This window comes from Gavia stellata, chromosome 7, assembly GCF_030936135.1.
Source record: "Gavia stellata isolate bGavSte3 chromosome 7, bGavSte3.hap2, whole genome shotgun sequence".
Lineage (NCBI taxonomy): Eukaryota > Metazoa > Chordata > Aves > Gaviiformes > Gaviidae > Gavia > Gavia stellata.
The window spans coordinates 46,223,119-46,242,341 of NC_082600.1; positions in this window are offsets into that span (position 1 = coordinate 46,223,119).

Consider the following 19,223-nt stretch of genomic DNA (forward strand, 5'->3'; position numbering starts at 1 on the left):
AGGAGAAGGCTCCTCTGAAGGAAGTGCTTTTAGAAGAATATTTATTCTAATGGGAGCTGCAGGGAAACAGGTTGGAAGCTGTGGTGTTCACAGTAGGATTGCTGAGGGAGGCTCAGAGGGAGCGGCAGGGAACTGAACCAAGGAAAGATGGCAGCGGCTGCACAGGCTGAGCTCATAGATGAAAGACTGTGAGCCTTGCAGGCGACTGCCCGTGAAGCACTTCGATGGCCAAAACATCAGATTAGCATCCAAACAGCAAACCGGCTTTGTTTGTTGGGCCAGAACACTGTAAATTGCATGCAGAGTTGAGCCAGCATCTGCTGTAAGTCCCTCCAGGAGCTGAGCAGCCCTGGACTCGCATTTAAAACCTTGCATTACTGCAAATGAATGAAAGGGAAAGGATGGTTTCAATGTGGTGCCCAGCTGAACGAGAGACTGATCCCACCTGGTTCTGTTCTGCAGCTCAGCTGAGGCATTTCAGGTCCTTACAACTTTCACTACTCTAGTTCTGAGCCCCACGTCCCCAGTGCCCAGTGCCTCAGCTCAGCCGATGCACACAGACTGACCCTGTTCTGGGACGACCCTCCCGCTATTCCAGTCCTGTCTCGTCTTGAGATTCAGTCCTGAACTCTCTTGTTTCTGTTCCAGTCCAAAACCTCAGTGAAATAAAAGCTACCGACTGTAGCAAAATAGCGTGAATAAGTCTGTGGAGGAGTCTGCACCAGCAGGACATTTTGAGAAGATCAGATAAACAAACTCTCTTGACACGCCCATGTCAAAACCTAATCCCAAAGCTCCAGAGGTGAAATGCTATTTCACACTTCCACTGCCTCCCTGGCTGCTGAATGTTTCGCGACATCTTGGGTTTGGCAACCGGAGGCTTAAAGCTTCTGTTTCTGATGGCTGGTGAGTACACAGACTCTGCTTCAGCCCATATGCAGCTGTAACAAGAAGAGGGGAGAGAGCCAACATGAGCTTTGAACAACTTAGAAGGCAGCTTGTTGCACCAAACTACCATATTTCTCCAGGACTGACAGATTAAAGTGGCATTTGAATGGCTTGAAATGCTTTCAGGAAAGCTTTAGAGATTCACAGAAAAATAATATTTTTCTCCGTCCAAACTCTTTTAATTCTCCCTGGCTATAGATGCTTAAGTCATTTTTGCTTTAACCCACAACGTTTCTTTTTGAAGCAAGCTTGTAACACAGGAATGTTGCACAAGAAAAATTCCAAATTATAATTCAGAGAAATTGCATATAGACTGAAATCCAGTGAGAGTGCATTGCTCCAAAAGGAAGGAATGGAATAGTTAGCCTTTCCTGAGGATAATGTGAGTCTGAGTCTTACTGGCTAAAAAAGACAGGGAGGTGTCCCTTTCACAAAAAATGTGGATAGATTTCCTAATTCTAGAAACCAGAAAGAACAGCTTGAAAAACTACCACTAAAACTTACTGACAATCTCACAAACTTTGAGTGACCCAGAGCAGTTGACCCAACCTGCAGCATCCAGCAAGAGTCACTCAAAATCCTGTGTAGCATCTCAGGATGTGAGAAATTTGCCTTACGTCTGCTTGGGCAAAATATGCTATACAGAGCTATGTCTTATGATGATCTCTAAATCCATCTAAAGGTTCAGTATCCTTGAAAATTCCAGCACCCACGAAAGGCGAAATATTTGGTGAGGAACAACTGGAGTGTTTCCCTCAGAAATCACTGGTCTATGACTAAATCAAAAACTCCTCACCTAAGTATAAAGCTTTTTTATTCTTCTTAAGTAGGAGTATGTTGTAGGATCTCTTCAAGCATGCCTAGCATCTAGAAATGGTGGCACGAAGTCTGCTTCCACTTGCAAGAACAAGACATACAGGAAACTTTGGTGAACGGCAAAATGATCCCATCTACGTATCAAGTGGTTACTGGAAAAGGACTGGGATACCACGAGGGTTAGCTCACTCAGCTTGCCGCAGACTAATGATGTGCAGAGAGTTCTTTCCTACGAAAGCTTAGACCTGCAAGCAAGCATCTTGTCTCTGAGATTCTCCTTCACCAAGCAAATCCTCATCAGGAGATGGTGGGAGGAAAATGCATCACGTGTAAGACAGATGCAAGGCTTTGCTGCTGGAATTTGGGGTTGCTGCAGAAGCTCATCCTGAAAGGCACAGGCCCAGTCCATGACAAACCACCACCACAAACTGTGATAAGTTAGGGTTTCATTCCTAACCTTTCTGGAAATGTCAGAACTGCCGGTCCACCTTTCTGACTTGCTAACAAATTGCAGGTGTTTTTCTATGTATCCAGGAAGATTGAAATCCATAAAATTGCCCCCTTCATCCCCTCCCACTTCCACCCCAGCACACTAAAACTGACTCAGAAATATTCCCAGAAAATCCTGTTACCAGCTATTGTCTTTTTATCCTACTGTTGGTGACCCTGACAAATAGAAATCTGAAACAATATAGTCTATATAACAGTATAGGCTACAGCCCATTCTTAAAGCTTCATGAAGCCACGAAGCCCTGTTTCTCTACAGCAAGGGAACAACTTTTGATGGTATGCCAAGTAGTGACTGGAGCTGGTTGGAATTTTTCATTCAAAGTTGTTTTTAGCCTGGTTTACTAAGGAAACAAGGCATAAGAAACCCAATTCTCCTTTTGTCTCTTTACCATCCCAACAAAACTTTGATTTTGCTGGCCAGTTTAAACCAATTTGAAGAGGGGTTTTTGGCCCCAAACTATGCAGCTTGTAGACGTTCAGAAAAAAAATCAGTGCCTGGGTATAGGAGAGGAACCCTGCTAAGCGCACCCATCCTGTGCTGAAGTAAAGCTGTAGTGTGAGCTTGGGACTTAGCAGATGCCAGAGAGTCCATGTGAGAGAATATTGTTTTAAATGCTCCCACTGTAACAGAATCTTTGAAAGCTACTTACGTCTTATCACACACCAGAGGACCCTGTCAACCTTGAGAGAATCATAGAAAGCCAGGCGTCATTAGTCAAATGTGGCTATTAGTTTGTTTCATTAGATCGTTTTTCGGAACTGTAATGTTAACGAAAAACAGATTTTCACAGAACTATATATTTTTAGCAATTTTTTTTTTTATGTTGTATGACTGATGTTCTTAGGTTATTAGGGAAGCACGTAGGCATTGTTATTTGAAAAAAAACAAGCAATCTCACACAATCAGATCTGAGACTGGGACCGAGGCATCCTGGCTTCTACCCCTCCAGTACTCTGCACTGCCCCATCTGCCTGTTGGAGACCCACCTGCTCTCCTTTACAGCTAAAGCTGTTTACAGCAGGTCGCCTTTTACACACATAATCATTTTCACCGAGCGTAACACGGCCTGTGGGTGTTATTACACGGAGGATCATAGTTCTGCTGAAAAAGTTAAGAATATTAAATTAGTCCAGTTGGAAACCAACACCATGAACAGGCTGAAAATGCCGATATTTAGTTTCAGCTTCCAGCTGGCTTTGACACCTACAGGTACAATCTAGACCCATGGATGCACCCGCTTGTGACCCCACCTGTACTCGTACCCTGGTACACAACCGTTGCGCAACACACAAGCGCTGATGTGCCCAGTCCCAGATGCACTCCAGACCCGTAGCACCAATTCGCTTTGGGCTTGCTGCCATTTTTGTGAATAGCTTCTAGGTTAATCTTCGTACAAAAAGCACTGCATCGCTCCAGCTTTAGAGTGTGGAGACTTGCATAACAGTTCAGCCTCCAAAGGAAATGTCAGGATATTCCTGCCGTCACAAGGTGCAGTTCGCGATACAAAATAGTCAACATGTAGGCTACTGCTGGAGCTGTGCCTGCCTCATGATTCATTTCTAGTCCGTGCAGAGAGTAGAAGTTGAACTTTTCTGCCTTCCACTCCTTGATTTTCCTTCTCTCTTCTTTTTGGCCTATGTGGAGGTAGGCCAGTTTATCAACTGCATTACAAACCATCCCCCGAGGAAGCTGGAGGGAGACACAAAGCCTTCTCTTTAGGAGCAACCCCTGTGTTACAGAGGTTTGTAATACACACAAGGACTGTGTAAGACCACTTCTTCAGGTGTCTCTGTCAAAGGGGGGAGCTTTCACTTGATCTGTTTTTTCCTTCTTGTTATCAACTTCACCCTGGGCAGCTTTTTCTTTCATGGAAGTTTTTGAACCCCCAACAGAAACCTATCCATGTAACAGAAGGAAAATTACTCCATACATGTAATGTTGTCCTTTCACCCATCAAAGGAAAGACTAAGCATGAGGAAGACGCGGAGTTTGTCTAGGGAAACTCAGTGAGGAGCTGTCAGGATGTAACCATCTCCCTTTCAAGCTTTTGTGTTCTTAAGGTCTATCAGTATCAAGCTGCTCTGGGTCTCTGACCTATATCCAGTACCCTCTCTAACCTGGATCTACTTAGCAGAAGAGTATTCAAAACACCAGGAGAGGTGCACACTTTGGAGCCACATATAAGAAAAGGATCATCGAACCCCATCCTAGGAGACAACTATCCCAACTCCAGCAATTGCAGCCTCTCCAGTAAAGGCAGGGACTCATCAGCAGGCACATAGTGCCAGACTTCAACTTGCTTTGCCAGTTACCCATACCACTGGCGTTAAAGGCAAGGAGTACCCACCCACAGAAAGGAGAAAAGGAGAAAGGAGGGGAAGTAAAACCTACTTGGACTACCTGAAAGTAATTTTACATGTGAAGGGTTGAAAGACCTTGTTAATGTTATGCAACAGAAGGGGCCAGATGACAACTGAGGTACTCTGAGAAGTTCACCAATTGCCAGAGAAGAAGCCTGTCGAGAAGGGATCAACTGAGCAGTTTGGTCTTAGGCCAGCCACAGAGCGCACACAAAGTAAGGCGACAGCGGGAGATCAGTCCCCTGCCCTGTCGTGGACGTGAGCTCATGCTGGTGCTGCTGGCAGTCCCAGTCTCTCCCGCTTGGAAATGGTAGCCATATTCCATGGATTGTCACTTTGTTCAAATTGTCATGTTCCTTCCAGCTGGATGGAGGATCTAGTTCTCACACACTTTTGAGTCCACTTTGTGTTCCTTATTGTGCAGCTTGCAGTAAGAAAAGGAGATGGTCAGGGTCTTGCGAAGGGATGGGAGAGGGAGATTTCTGCCTTTCCATCACTGCAGTTAACAACACTCACACACCGTCTTTGTGCACTGCTTGCAACTCCCTGCAGCCTCTATACCACAGAGCACTCCAAGCTTTGGCATGATAAGTGAGAGTAAATACTGCAATAATTCACGTGCTTCCCTTCCCCCATCCTGACCTTAATGGAAACCACATGAGGAACACAGGACACAGGGGAAGATCACTGGGAAAGGCAAAGCTATGCAAACAATTAGCCACTGAGCTGATGGCATGAAAGCCTGGCAGCTGCTTCACACCTCTCTCCTGCCAGGGAGCCACCCTGCCTCCAGCTCTTCATAAGCACAAGCTGCACCTCCTGTCACTGCTCCGAGGTGGCAAGACAATGAGGACGTAGAGGACCAGGAAGAGAGGCAGAAGGGGCAACTTGGTCCTCCTGCTCCCAATCCTTCCCCTGCTAGGGGGGAATCTGCTACCTGCAGATGCCCAGTGGGATGCTCTTATTACTATTGCTAGACTCTCAAGCAGAGATTCATTTTCTCCTGACCCAAAAACATGAACAGAAGAGAAGAATTTCTTCAAACTTTCCAAAACAATTAAACTTCAAACAGAGACCAAGCCTGAAGCATTTCAGTCAGAAAGCAGATGTTTTCAAAGCTCTGAACATACATCAAAATGGGGCTTAGACAGTCCTGAAGGAAGTATGTAACTACCTTTACAAAGCTATCATGCTCAAAAGGGAATTAACATCCATGGGAAGAGATAATCCACAGGGTGAAGCTGACCTACAATGATGAATATGATTCACTAAAGACTATGTACCAAATGACCGAAACAATGATTGACTCTTGTAGAATTAACTGCGTTAGCACAGTTCATTGAAGAAAGGCTGTCACATTCTTAATTAATCTCTAATATACTGTCTTCTCATATACCTTCCCATTCCTACAGCTTTCAAGAGAAGGTGACGTGAGGAATTACTGTGACTCGGGCACAGTAGGGTATGGGAAAGCATAGCTATGTGTGCATGTGGGTGTGTGTATGTGTATGCATATAAGCACGCATGCCATATGGCTGCTCTTCCCACTACCTTTTCATGGCATTCAGTGGATTATCGACCTCAAATTACACTCTTGGTGGGTTCTCTCGCTCAATAACATGAAGGAGCTCACACACCTTCCCTGGAATCTCTACTGAATTATGGAGGAAAGATAGTTTATTGTTAGTGCTATGCTCTGAGTCCTGGGGCTTCAGAGCTCAGTTCACAGCTTAACCCCTGCCTTCCTGTGTGCCACACGGTGTGAGAAACACCCAACCACGCTTTCCCTTAATTTCCTTCTCCAAAATAGAAACAATAGCATATGCTTAAAAAGAGTACTGTCTGCAACTCCCGAGAGCTTTGAAATCCTCAAAAAGAAACAAGGGGAAAAAAGAATTTTTTAGGTTATTTTGAAGGACCAATTGATAAAGATGATGCCAAAAGAAAGAGAAAATAAAAACTAAGAGTCAGTTTGTAACAAATATTATAGGGTGAAGAAAATGTGAATTTTATTAACTGAAGCTCATCTATTCAAGTAACCTTGGAACTGAAGCAACACTGGAAACAAGAAAGATGATTCTGTATCGATCATGGGATTCATTATAATTTTTCAGTGTATGCATTTGAAAGATGCGATGTCTACAGAAGTGCTCCCTAATGTATAAAATCCACTAGCTGCCATTCTCAATTAAATGTAGTTAATGAGATCTCTGTTCACCCTATAGAGAAGAGGGTTGTGTCTCCATAGTTCATTGAAAACGGAGTTAAAACATGGCTGGGATTTTAATTGGTTATTGTGGATATCACCAGGACATGTCTCCTATGGTCTGTCGGTGTATATGAGGTTCATAAAATCCAATAAAGCATTTAAACAAAATCCAATAGATGCCTGAGGCCCTGGGCTTTAATACCAGAACATGAAGCAGACTTACATAGAAATGACAATTGACAGCTTATCCCTTGCCGATCTGTACATGACAAAGGAGAAGGAGCTTTCACAGCTCTATCCCCCTCCCCTAGATGTAGCAGGGCATGGTTTTATCCCATGTCAAACAGGTGCAAGAGAAACAAGTTAGAGCTGATGTACTCTATCACGTGCCCGAAGAAGGAGGAGGTATCTTCTGGGAGCTGCCCAGGGGCAACCATTTGCTTTTTCTTTTTTGGGACTCATGGGAGAGAAATGACCTGGAGGAAGGACAGGGCTATTGAGGTGGTTCTAGCAATTGGAAGTTGAAAAGTATGGCTGCTGACGGTGACGATTAGGACTACGTTGTTTCCTACAGTTTTCTGGTCAGAGATTCTTATGGTCTGGTTTTAAATGAACAAGTGAAGTTCACCCCTCACCTCTCTGTGGGAGATTTTTCCCATAAGATGACAGAATGGAAGGTGGTCTCAGCTGAAATTCCTGTTCACTTAATTTTATGCCTGGGCTCCCAGTTCATCCCCAGAAACATACTGACCTCTTTCAGCAGCTTGCCGAGAGTTCCCTTCTCATCTGGAAAGGGTGCAGGAAGAAAGCTGAACTGGGAGATCCCTGCCTGACTTTGCTTGGAAATTTATTTTTCTCCTGGTCACCAGTTAAGAGGGAACAAAACCAAAACAAAAAAGCCAACATTGCAAATTCAGCACATTTTTTCATCTCAAAGGGTCTAAAAATACTCTGGAATTATTGAGCTGAAAATCACAGTTATAATAAAGTGGAAATGATCCCATCAAGCAAGACAGGCCAGCTGTATCATTACTGTTGCTGGGCTGAATCCTCAGAGAGACCATTACACCATCAGCTGAGCAATTACAAAGACTCTAACTGCACTCCCTGCAATAACTATCCTTAAGTGGGCACTGGCCTAACGGATTATGCAGCAACCAGACAAAAAGCTGAGCTGAGCGGCTGGGAGGGAGGGCAGGGTGAAGATTAGATGCCTTGCAGCAATAAGCTGAGTGCTACTGTATATTGAGTATTAGCAGCGTTCACTCACCTGTTTCTTGTACCGATTTCCTACGGATTGTCGTATCTGGGGCTCTCCGCAAAACACTGCTTTGATCCCCACGGCAGAGCAGCCCCTCTTTAATCTGTGTGACTTTTACAAGCTTCCAAACTTTTCAGCTGTGTCTTGAGTATGGCTCCAGAGGCTGTAAGTTCCCAGAGAGCTCTACTGACTCCGGACAAAGAAGCTGCCACAGTAACCAGCAGCAGCTCGTTAGCTGGCGGGGGTAACCAGCTAACGCAGGAACCACAGGTCACAGCTGGCAGCAGTAGCCCATCTCATCCTGCTGTAACTGGAAGGAACTTTCACTGTGATGAGCTCAGTTGGCTCTGCTTACAGCAAAGTTTGGCCCTTTCCCTTTTCTACATTTCCCTCGCTATTTTTTCTCCTGTTCTCCTTAGCTGCGGGGTACAAATATTCTTTGCAGTTCCTGTTAAGAAATCCACTATCACATCAGCTTCATATCTCATCCGAAAACATCACTTTCCTTTCTCTCTAGTTTGTGGGCTGGTTCTGTCCTGCAGTGTGATACGGCTGCACCGTGGTAGATTGCACTTTTTGGGATTACTTTGTTTTATTTGGCATGGAGGGGGCTGCTGTGCAGCAAGGGAAGGGCAGGGGAAGAGAGCTGCTGATTCATTGCAGCTGTTTAAACAATCCAATCACCTCATCCTCTCCTTTCCTTCCGAAAGCCCCACTCAGCATTTCAAGGCCAGCCTGGGCTCCTGCGTGTTCTTGCCTACCCGCCCCTTAAGGTTGTGGCAGCAGCAGAAGCGTGTTCTTGGGTCGTGTTTTCTCCAGCCAGGGTCCACCTCCAGCCCCTGCGGAATCCAAACCCACAACCCAGAACAAACACACGGCACCAGCGCTCCAGCTCTCCTTACCCAGGGTTTCACGGGCACTGATTCAGTGGCTGAACGCAGGCTGCGTTCATTGCCATGTCCAGGGTGATTTTGCAGGGGAAATAGAGAGGTATCTGGAGGGCACAACTTAGCAAAAGCTCCTGGGATTAATCACGCTGGGCCAGGAATATTTTTGTCTTTTCTTAAGCGAAATTTTGGCAGAATATAGTAATTTAAATTTTAGAGGGGAAGAAAAATGTACTTGCAGGACCAGGAAAAGAAGTCATTCTTCTGCAGGTAATGGAGGAAGATTTGGCCTGCCAAAGGCTAGAGACTCCACACATTTTCAGAATCAGCTTCTCCTGAGACCAGTGGACAATTATGGTATGTATAGCATGGAGACGCACGGCATTGAATCCTAACCCAGAAGTCTAGGGAGGCAAACAAAAGAACTCAGAAATAAAGCTTGGTATGCATAGGACCTGGGTTCTAGAAATGCCTGCAAGAGCAGGGATTAAGATTTATGTACACAGCTCCCATGTTCCTGTGAGGGGAATTATGAGACCTTAGGTTTGGTAGCTGTTAGGAAGAGCTGGGTAACTTTGGGGCACTGACAAAGAACAAGGAATTAAAGGAATATGAAAGGCATATCATGGCCTAGACTAGCAATCCAGGCATGTGGACAACAACCACAGCGTATTTACAGAAACTGTGGTCTGGCAGGTGATCGAATAGATTTTAAATCCCTGGATCCTGATTCTGCTCCTGATTTGAACAATATTATGCAAGTTGCTTTACTACTCTCTTTTCCTCTTGACTTTCCTTTGTCTTATTTAGCTAAAAAAGTCTGGGTAAAGTATTTTTGGATACCACCTGCTATAGCAGCAGCAAGAACTTCATCAGCATCTCCAGACACCTTGGTAATAATGATAATTGAATGTGTTTTCTAAAGATCACACTGATTAGTACATTAGAGTCAAATGGGAGGGAGACTTTCCACGAGGCTAGGAGACAGCTAGAGGGATAAACATCTCTAGTACTGTGTTCCAGATAAACTGGGATTATCAGGTTGACACAGAGCATTTATACTTTCCCCACTGAAGCACGTTATCATCTTCAGATTATGTGCAGAGACTGGATGGAAACAAAACACTATCAAGTGAGGCCAAAAGGAGACTTCCTACGTGCGACTGTGGTTTGGGACACACTTTCCCAAGTACTTGGCGTCTTTCCTTTCTTATTAACATGAGAAAGAAAGCATGTGGAAGCTGAGCTCTGCATGGGAAACTAGTGTATAGCTTTGGGGCCTGGAAGAATGAAGTTATGTGCTGGAACTGCTCTCATACATGGAAGACCTCTGGAGGGAAGGCAGAAGCCAGGGAACACTGAGAACATGCTCAGCGCTGACTCTCCCTAAGGACTGGTGTCTGGATTTCATCATGAAGTGACCATTTTTAGCAAATTGTATGCTCTACTTGTGGATGAGAGGAGAGTGTTGAATATTGGTTTACCTTGAGTACAGAAACATCTTTGACACAGTCTCCCATCCTTGTAGTCAAACTGGTGAGATTTGATTTGAATAGGTGAACTATGAAGTAAGTGGAAAATAGGAGGAACCTCCGGGCTCAAAGGGTTGTGCCTGATGACTGGTGGTCCCTAGGGATCAATACTGGGGACAATACTTTTTAATGTTAAGTGTTGTCTATGTTAATAAACCGGACTTTGGGACAGTGCGCACCTCAGCCAGCTTGTGGATGTTACCAAATTTGGATGCTAGAGGACAGGCTGTTATTCAAAGGGACGTTGGCAGGCTGGAAAATGGGTTGAGGGGAACCTGATGGAGATTCAAGAAAGGCAAATTCAAAGTCCTGCAGCTGGTACAGGATAATCCCATCCAAGAGCAGCAGTTTGAGAATCTATATTTCAGTCAATGCCATTTGTCCTGACCACAGCCGGGGAATTCATTCACTCAGTGGGCACCAGCTGGATAGAAAGCAACTTTGCAGAAAAGGGCCTGGGGATTCTAATGGAAGGCAAATCTAACATGAGCCAACAACGTACCTTTGCATCAAAGGCCACGTACTGAGCTCTGTTAACAAGAGTGGAGCCAGCTAGTCAGAGCTGATTATTCTCCTCTATTTGGCACTGGTGAGACTACACTTGGAGTACTGTGTCAGTTTTGGGAGCCCAACACAAGAGGAACACTGACATACTGCAGAAAGTCCAACAGAGGCCACATTAATTAATAGGAGAGCACCTGACAACCAAGGAAAGGCTGAGAGAGCTGGCTTTCTTCACCATAATAGAAGGTGGTTAGGGGGAGATATTACTGCTGTCCTCAATTACGTAACGGGAATCCATGGAGGAAACCGAGCTAGACTTCCCTCAGAAGTGCACAGTGACAGTCTGAGAGGCAATGGACACAAGTTGCAACATGAGAAATTCCAGCTAGATATCAGGCGTCAAAGATTCATAATGGGGGAGTTAAACACTGAAACAGGTTCCCCAAGAAATGGAGGAATCTCCATTCTCAGAGATATTCAAAACTTGAGTGGATACAAAGCCCTGGGTAACCTAATCAAAGTTGACCCTGCTTCGACTGGGGGGGCTGGACTGGATGACCTCCAGAGGTCCCTTTTGACCTCAGTTGGTCTATGACTTTTTCCACAAAACATGGTCTTCATCATCCTGCATTCAGGCCAGAAGCATACCTGTGTGTTGAAACTAGAATACTATCTTCCTCCTAATGGTCCACCAACCAGGAAAGCCACCTCCTGAGAATACGGGAAACCTGGCTTAAGTTTCTTTCCCTGCTTTGTGGCCTGAGAGGCTCATGCATCCATGAGGCTTTCATCAGACCTGGGAAGGCCAGGTATGCTTTTGGTTTGCTTATGGAGTTTTTTCCACCACAAACTGCAGAAATCAAAAATCAGTGCCGCAGATGAATGCTGACGCTTGATGCAGGCAGAACGTATCCTGAGGACTCCTCAGTACTGCGCGCAAGTCAAGCCAGCATCCTCGGATGGGGCCAGGTAGTATGGACGGAGCTGGGCATATTCCTGTCATCAGATGACCACTGAATTTGCCTTTTTATTTTGAATATGTGGAACCGCAGCCGGGATCCCACCAATATATCTATTTGATCTCAGTCAGCATGGGCCCAGCTGGAGATTTGAGAAACCTTTTCAAAGAATGCTATTTTTTCCTGACCACAGCCTGTGGGGTTACTTTCATGAATGTTTCTGGGCAAGTAGCGTGTCTCTCAGGGCAGTGATGCAGCCAGAATGGATGCTGAACTAGAGCTGTTATGTCAGATTTGGCAACATTTACATTACACGTTAGTATTAACAAACAGTTGATGTAAGCCAAAGTAGAACCAGACCCTTAGATATTTATCTAAATTAACAGAATCACATTACTATTTTGGTAGCAGATGAATCAAAAGGAGATCCACGTCTTACAACAAGCTTTCCCCACTTCTCTCCCACTTTGCAAGAGGCTAGGCTGGGGGAGAGGGTGTGTACCCCACCCCTGCTTCCTACACAACTGCTACCTCACCGGTCTTGCACCAGTTGTCAGGAAAAATATGTGTTTTTGTTAAAATCAGTGAAAGCTTGACTGAGAAAGAAATTGAATTATTTCAGATTGGATTGGTAGGATCCCACCCAGTGTAGAAACAGGCATCTTGAATATAACAAACAATTTAGGATTAAATTGCACACTTGGTTCCATATGATTGACTTCCCTGGGATTGTGCTGACAGAAGTGAAAACAGAACTTAACTTCTCAGATTTCAATTAAGTAGATAAGTCATTGTCTATGCCTCCCTCCTGGTTACTTTGAGAAAAAAGTCCATTATTAACTTACAAGATTGTCAGACTTGGAATGCTACAGTTGTCAAGTTCTGTAATGTAATATACACCCAGAAAAGATATTGTCAAACCTAAATGCAGACGTGATGTGAATGAGAGGACTGAGAGCGCTCAATGCACCAGGCATGAGCCCCCTTGCTGTTGCCTCAGTAACCCCCCTCAAGGTATTGCTTACAGTTTTATCAGCTTTTACAGTTTTATTTTGTTCCACACAAGTGCTTTATGCAGGAGTGTGTGATAGAGGCTGGGCACTCCGGTAGCTGACCACAAGAAGCCAGGCCATAGCCATTTGCAAGGTATGTTGCTATGAGCGTCTCAGACTGCATGTTACCAAGGCTCTCTGTAGACTCATTTGGCCTATTTGCCTCATGTTGCAGTGCATATTTAAATTTAAATGGCAGCTAAAAGCCCAGGGTACTGACCTAATCATCATTCAAGTATTTTTTCCATTGCTTTTCTCTTTCTGTATCTGCCGCTATAATAAATTAGCTTGCTGTGTAATGGGTTTAGGGGGTTGGGTTTTTTCCCCAACACCCTCAATAAATGTGAGAAGCAGCGAAGGGCAGGGAAAGAGCACGCTACTCAGCAGAAAGGGGCTTTTGTGCTCTTCACAAATAATATAGTAAATAAAGAAGAAGAATAGCACCTCATCTGTGTCAGCAATACATTGTACTATCAAACCTAATGCTTTATCCTTCACAGGAAAAGAAAGTATTTCAATTCCTGGGTTTTAATCTGCTATAGCCCAATCGCAAATTTAATAAATTTTCTATGAAGTGAAAATCCTGATATTCCTCACTTTCAGAAAGCATTCATTCCAAGATTCTGAAATGTTGTTCTGAACATGTTTTCACAGTATTTCAGGGTATGAGAGGAACTATGACAACTGCTGACATAAAGCTTAATAGAATAATGGAAATACTGTATTACATTTAATCACTAAGGGCACCTGCTACTTAGTACTGATTGAAGCAACTTATCTTAATTTCTAGATCAAGTGTCTTCTGTTAGTGCCTTAATGAAACAGTGTGACATACAAGAAAAATTAGTTTGCTTTGCATATTGCCATTTAAAATGATTCAGGGAGAAAAATCAACCCAAACAAACATTTCAGTATTTTCCCTGGTTTGTAAACATCTCATTTTCCATGAAAAACCTTTTACAACAAAAGTGTCTCTTGGGCAACTTTCGTCTACGCACAATATGATCTCATTCCTAAAAAAAAAAAGCCCAAGCAGGAAGGACACTCTTATTTAATCTTTGGAACGTCCTATTTCAGTGGGTTTCAAGTCACCTTATGTTGATTTAAGCAGAGTAAGTGCAGGCTCCCCCTACTCCCAAGTAGGAATATTCTCACTGCCCTGCTGCACCGACTTAAAAATATCTGGTTTAGTTAAACAGGGTCGCAAACTACATATAGTCAAGGCATTCAAAACAAAGATTTAGCTTGTCAAAAGCAGGGGCATATTAGTAAGGATATTAGCAAGCGTTACTTGGAAAGTAGAGGTGAGATGATAGGGGCTTTTGAGGAACTAGGGGAAGGAGGGACCCAGGCACTGGCAGCAAGGAGGGAGCGAGAAAGGCAGGGCAGCGGTGCCGGGAGGCTGCTGAGACGCAAAGTGGGAGCGCTCGCTGGCAGTTCATTCAGCTACCGAACATACTGGGAGGTCTACTTGCACAGCCCTACTTACAGGTACTCCCCACTGAGAGTGCAGTAGCTCAACAACTTTCAAAACCAATGTATATATTGCACAGTTTTTCCGTTTCTCTGCTCCTGTGCTGCTTCTCTCCCTTCTTAGACAATCCCTGCAAGGGACAGCAGTTGCATTTTGCCCTCTGCTTCTTTGATTCTAGTCCCATTTCCTACTCTGGTGTCTCCCCTGAGGGCCGCTATTACCCTGCTCTTCCCAACCCCACCCTATTTGTGCCCTTTCCTCTCAAGGCTTAATTTCCCTGACTTTGATCCTTTAATTGGCTATTTCCCGCTTTCAGCCATTACGCTGCTTCCCTGTGTGCTGGCCACCATCCCATGCTTAATCTACATTTGGAAAAAAGGGTAACGCGCAGACCAGAAATGGCACCCAGGAGCATGCAACTGTGCTGTAAGGGGACTGAATAAGCCAGAAAAGCAGGAGCACTTATCCGTTAATGAGGAGCGCTTGCAGTCGCTGTTACCTGCGGCTTTCTTATAAGCAGCAAACTTCTTTGTCTTAATCCAGTAGTTTCGCAGCTTTGCAAGATCTCGTAGCACCCAAGACGGTGCCATCCACCGCTATACAGAATGATGAGATCTCCTGCATGAAAGATTTTGTGCATAAAGATTGTAGCCACTGGCAGCGTCACAAAACAAACAGAAAAACCAACTCGGATACTTCAGCGTACTGTGGGATAAGGAGCTAGGATCAAAATTAAACCCTTGTAAACTAATCGCAGATGTGCAACAGCTAGTAGGGAAAACGCTTTCTAGTGTGTGGACATCTTTGAAATGGCTCATATTTTGGAGAGGGAGATGCATACAACCTGGAAGAACTTCCTGAAATGTTGTAAATCCAGCTTCAAGTTCCTTTTCTCCCTTCCAGGCGGCTGTCAGACAGTGCTGGAGTCTTTCTCACTTTCCTGATACAAGCTGAAATTTTAATCAAACCCAGCACACTCATAAAATATCTCCCCAGAAAACCCCAATATGTCAAAAATTCCCAGCCACTTCTAGAAATTCTTAGGACTTGGAATAATTTGCTACATGATTCTGACGTCTTCAATCCATTAAGCTGGTGGGAGGGAAGAGAGATTAAAATGAGAGAGAGGTATAGTTTATAAGGTAGCAGCAGGGGAGTAAAAAGGGAAGCTGAGATGGGAAGGGAAAGGGAAGGAAGAAGAAAGAAGCATAGGATGCAGAGCAGCACGGATAGCTAATTCTCTTCCTAGGACAGGCCAACAGCTAGATTTTTTTCCGAGAAGGATCGGCCCACCTCACAGCTGCTCAGAACATGAGCTGGGGGATGGGAGGGGAAGCAGGAAAAATAGCAGTTTACTGCCAAGCAGAAATTGCACTGGAAACAGGCGCCTGGGAACGTGCAAGATGGGATTTGCAGGCACAGCTATGCAAGATGGAGAAAGAAGCCATATTCTGTAGGGCAGGAGAGGCCACTGAAGAGAGCTCAGGTGTCCAGTGTGATCTTCTTTTTTCAGGGTTAATTCCCACAATTTGGAGAAGAAGAAAAGAAAATGGCAATAAAAATTACTGTTATTTTTATAGCACCATCTACTCTGTTGGTGCCTACCCTCAGAGTCTCGAGTCTCCCTGACCATCAGTTGCATGCTGTCCTTTCACTGCACTTGGGTAGTGACCCAAGTCCAAGCCCACAACCTATTTGCTGCCAGAAAGCACTTTCCCAGGGCACTTTCTCCAATTGCAACAGATCTTCTGGACAGTAGATTTCATGGATCTGTTAACCGTATGGGTTTCTAATTGGGGCCATGTAAAGACACAGACTGTTCATCATTCAAGACTTGCTTGCTGTCATGATATCACAGTCTGGGACTGGTATTTCGGGTAATGGAAGCAGCCAGAACCAGCAATAACTTAGTTTTCCTCACGTTTTGTATATACAGGAAGAACTTACATTATAAACACTGACTGAAGTTCAAAAAGGGAACTAGTGAAGCTACTTTAAGAGACATTTCTAAATGAAAATGTGGGGCTTCCAAACTTTAAGAAGAAAAGAAATACTGGTAGGAAATTCTATAATTACAAAAATTTTCAAAAAGCAGGCAAAATTCCCAGCTTCCTTTTTTCCCTTTCTAGTAAGAAAAAACGGCAGCGAGAATAAAAAAAATAAAAACAAATTTTCAAAAGTGAAAATTCATGTTTAACTTTGAAATTGAATTCTGTTTCAAAATAAAACTATCATAATATTGTAGACAAACATATGAATGTTTTGTTTACGAAACAACAGTTTATGAAAAAACAGTGTGAACAAAACATGCAAAAAGTAAGAACTTTGTAGACAAGGTATGGATTTTTCAGATAGTGACACTATTTCTTATTTTCAAAGAAGTCCAGCAGCGGAGATGAAACAAGCAATTTTCCCCAGAGAAACACATAACACCGAAGCGCACAAGGTGAGAACTGTTTAAAGCCACAGGGATGGACACCAGCTTTGTGATAGTGTTAGAAGACAACTTGTGGCATTCTGTAAAAAGGGGTTTAAGTTCTGTTTATCTGAACTGACAGCAGTTAGAAGTACATTTCATCCTTATCTATCAACTGTAAAGCTGATCTAACTGGATAGGAGACCATTTTTATGGAGCACTGCTGCCCAGAGTTGTACTTACACAAGCAAATGCTAATGGCCTTCCAGACATTACAGACTTCATGTTGCCTGAACAACATGTAGGAATTTGCGCTAGTGCAAACCGCATGCGGAATGTTTTTCGATCCAGAATGGCAGCAGTTTACATTTTCTTGCACATCTTCAGAAGAAGGGAGTCCACAGGGTCAGGACAACAAAGAATTAAACACAGCATGTCTGAGACAGGAAGAGTGCAATTATTATGAGTTATAACACTGTCAGGATTAACATGTCTCTCCAACAAAAAGTGCCAAGGAATCTCAAGCCATTAAACTGTCTAGCTCCTAGCTATTATATTTGATACCTAAACAGTACCTTCAACGGTACAGTGCCCTCTAGCACTGTAATAAAGTATTAACCACTAGTTAATACTTACCTTCCAAATTGGTCATTAAGTCCTCCCATCCAAATACCTGTCAAGAAAGAACGTTCAATCTGAAAGGTCTGCAGCCGCATTTAGAATCAATATTTTACTGTCTTGAAATCGTTAACTTTTCCTCATCCCCAGGGGAAGCAAAACTACCGCTCATATTTTACTGGTTTCTAAACGAAAGTTTTGATTAAGCTTCCCCTTGAGTTTTCAACAGCTCCTTATGACAATGCAGGTTACTCCCTGAAACAGAAATGGCAGTAATTAAGAAGTGGGATCAGAGTTTAAGAAGCCATCTTTTTGAAATGTGGGTAGGAACAAAGGAACTAGATAAGAAAGTAGTGGAACAATTTATACCATGTAATAGGATTAGCCATTGCTGATAGTAATCGGTGGGTATGTAGGCCATAGTAGAGTAGAGTTGCATTTGAGTCAGGAGCTGCTGTGCTGCTCCTCGTATCCAAATGCAATTTGACTGAATGAACTAGACTCTGCTGAGCATTGGCCGAGTGGAGCTAATTTATCGAAGCGGGATGAACCTGAGCTGCTTTGATCCCAGATCATTGGACTTGAAGATGACAAAGCCTGGTGTGATTGTCCTGTAGATGGGGAATGGAGCATGGCATGGTAAAATAATTTTAAGGGTACAAGTTCTCTCTTAAGGCGTGTGGAATAATGGCCCACAGATAGATGCCCCCACTGCTAAGTGGTCCCAAAGGCTAAGAGGGAGATTGTCAGAAAACAAATTAGAATATAGCTGTGTACCTACTGCAGGCACTGGGCAAATTTCAGTGGGTGCCACCCTTTCAAGAGGAATGGGGAAAAAGCAAGGAAATCCCAAAGGCCTTTGATATGCAGGCCCATATAACAAGGTCAGGGCAAGGAGGCACCAAGTAGGGAACACATGTGTTCATGCTCTGCTGACTTCTGCTGCTGCCCAGGGGAACAGCTGAGGGTCTGTAGCAGTGTAGATACAGTAAGACAGGGAGGAATCTCAAGTGCCTGGATGTCTTGCTATGGCTCTGTTGGCAATATTACACAAGTGCAATACTCACTACATAATAAATTTTCTTCCTCAGTGATGTGCTTCTAACTGCTTCTTGAGTTGCTAGTCCTACAGCTTCTGTAGGGAATTTAAAACTCCTGCCAAGCTCACGTTCTTGGTATTTAGACCCTCCTTGTAGACGCAAGCACGGACCTTCTAATTGCACTCACCCGGCACAAGTCACACAGTTTCTGCTGCATGGAGGGGCTGCAGAGAGAGAGGAGATCCTCTGCCTTTCCCCAAGTAGTTATTTTAGCAAGTTTTATTAGGCTGTGCTTTTGAGATCCCATCGGTACTTTTCCCCAGTCCTGTTTTGACAGTAGAGGACAATCCCTCAATGACCAAAAGGGAATGGATGAGATGATAGTGTACAGAAACAGGAGACCTTTCCCCCCCTTTATTTCTAACATCTATGATATGGATGTCATACATAGCAGATTACATCTATGCCTAAAAGCAACAGGCCACTCAAGGGAAATTGCACTAATTAAGTATACAGGCCGATTGCTGTCTCATTTAGTTCCTGTCTGTTCTGCCCTGGAAGAGAACACAAAGAAGGGATTGTGGAGACTTCAAGAAGCATAGATGAGTTTTTCCCACAGTTTAGGATACTTACATG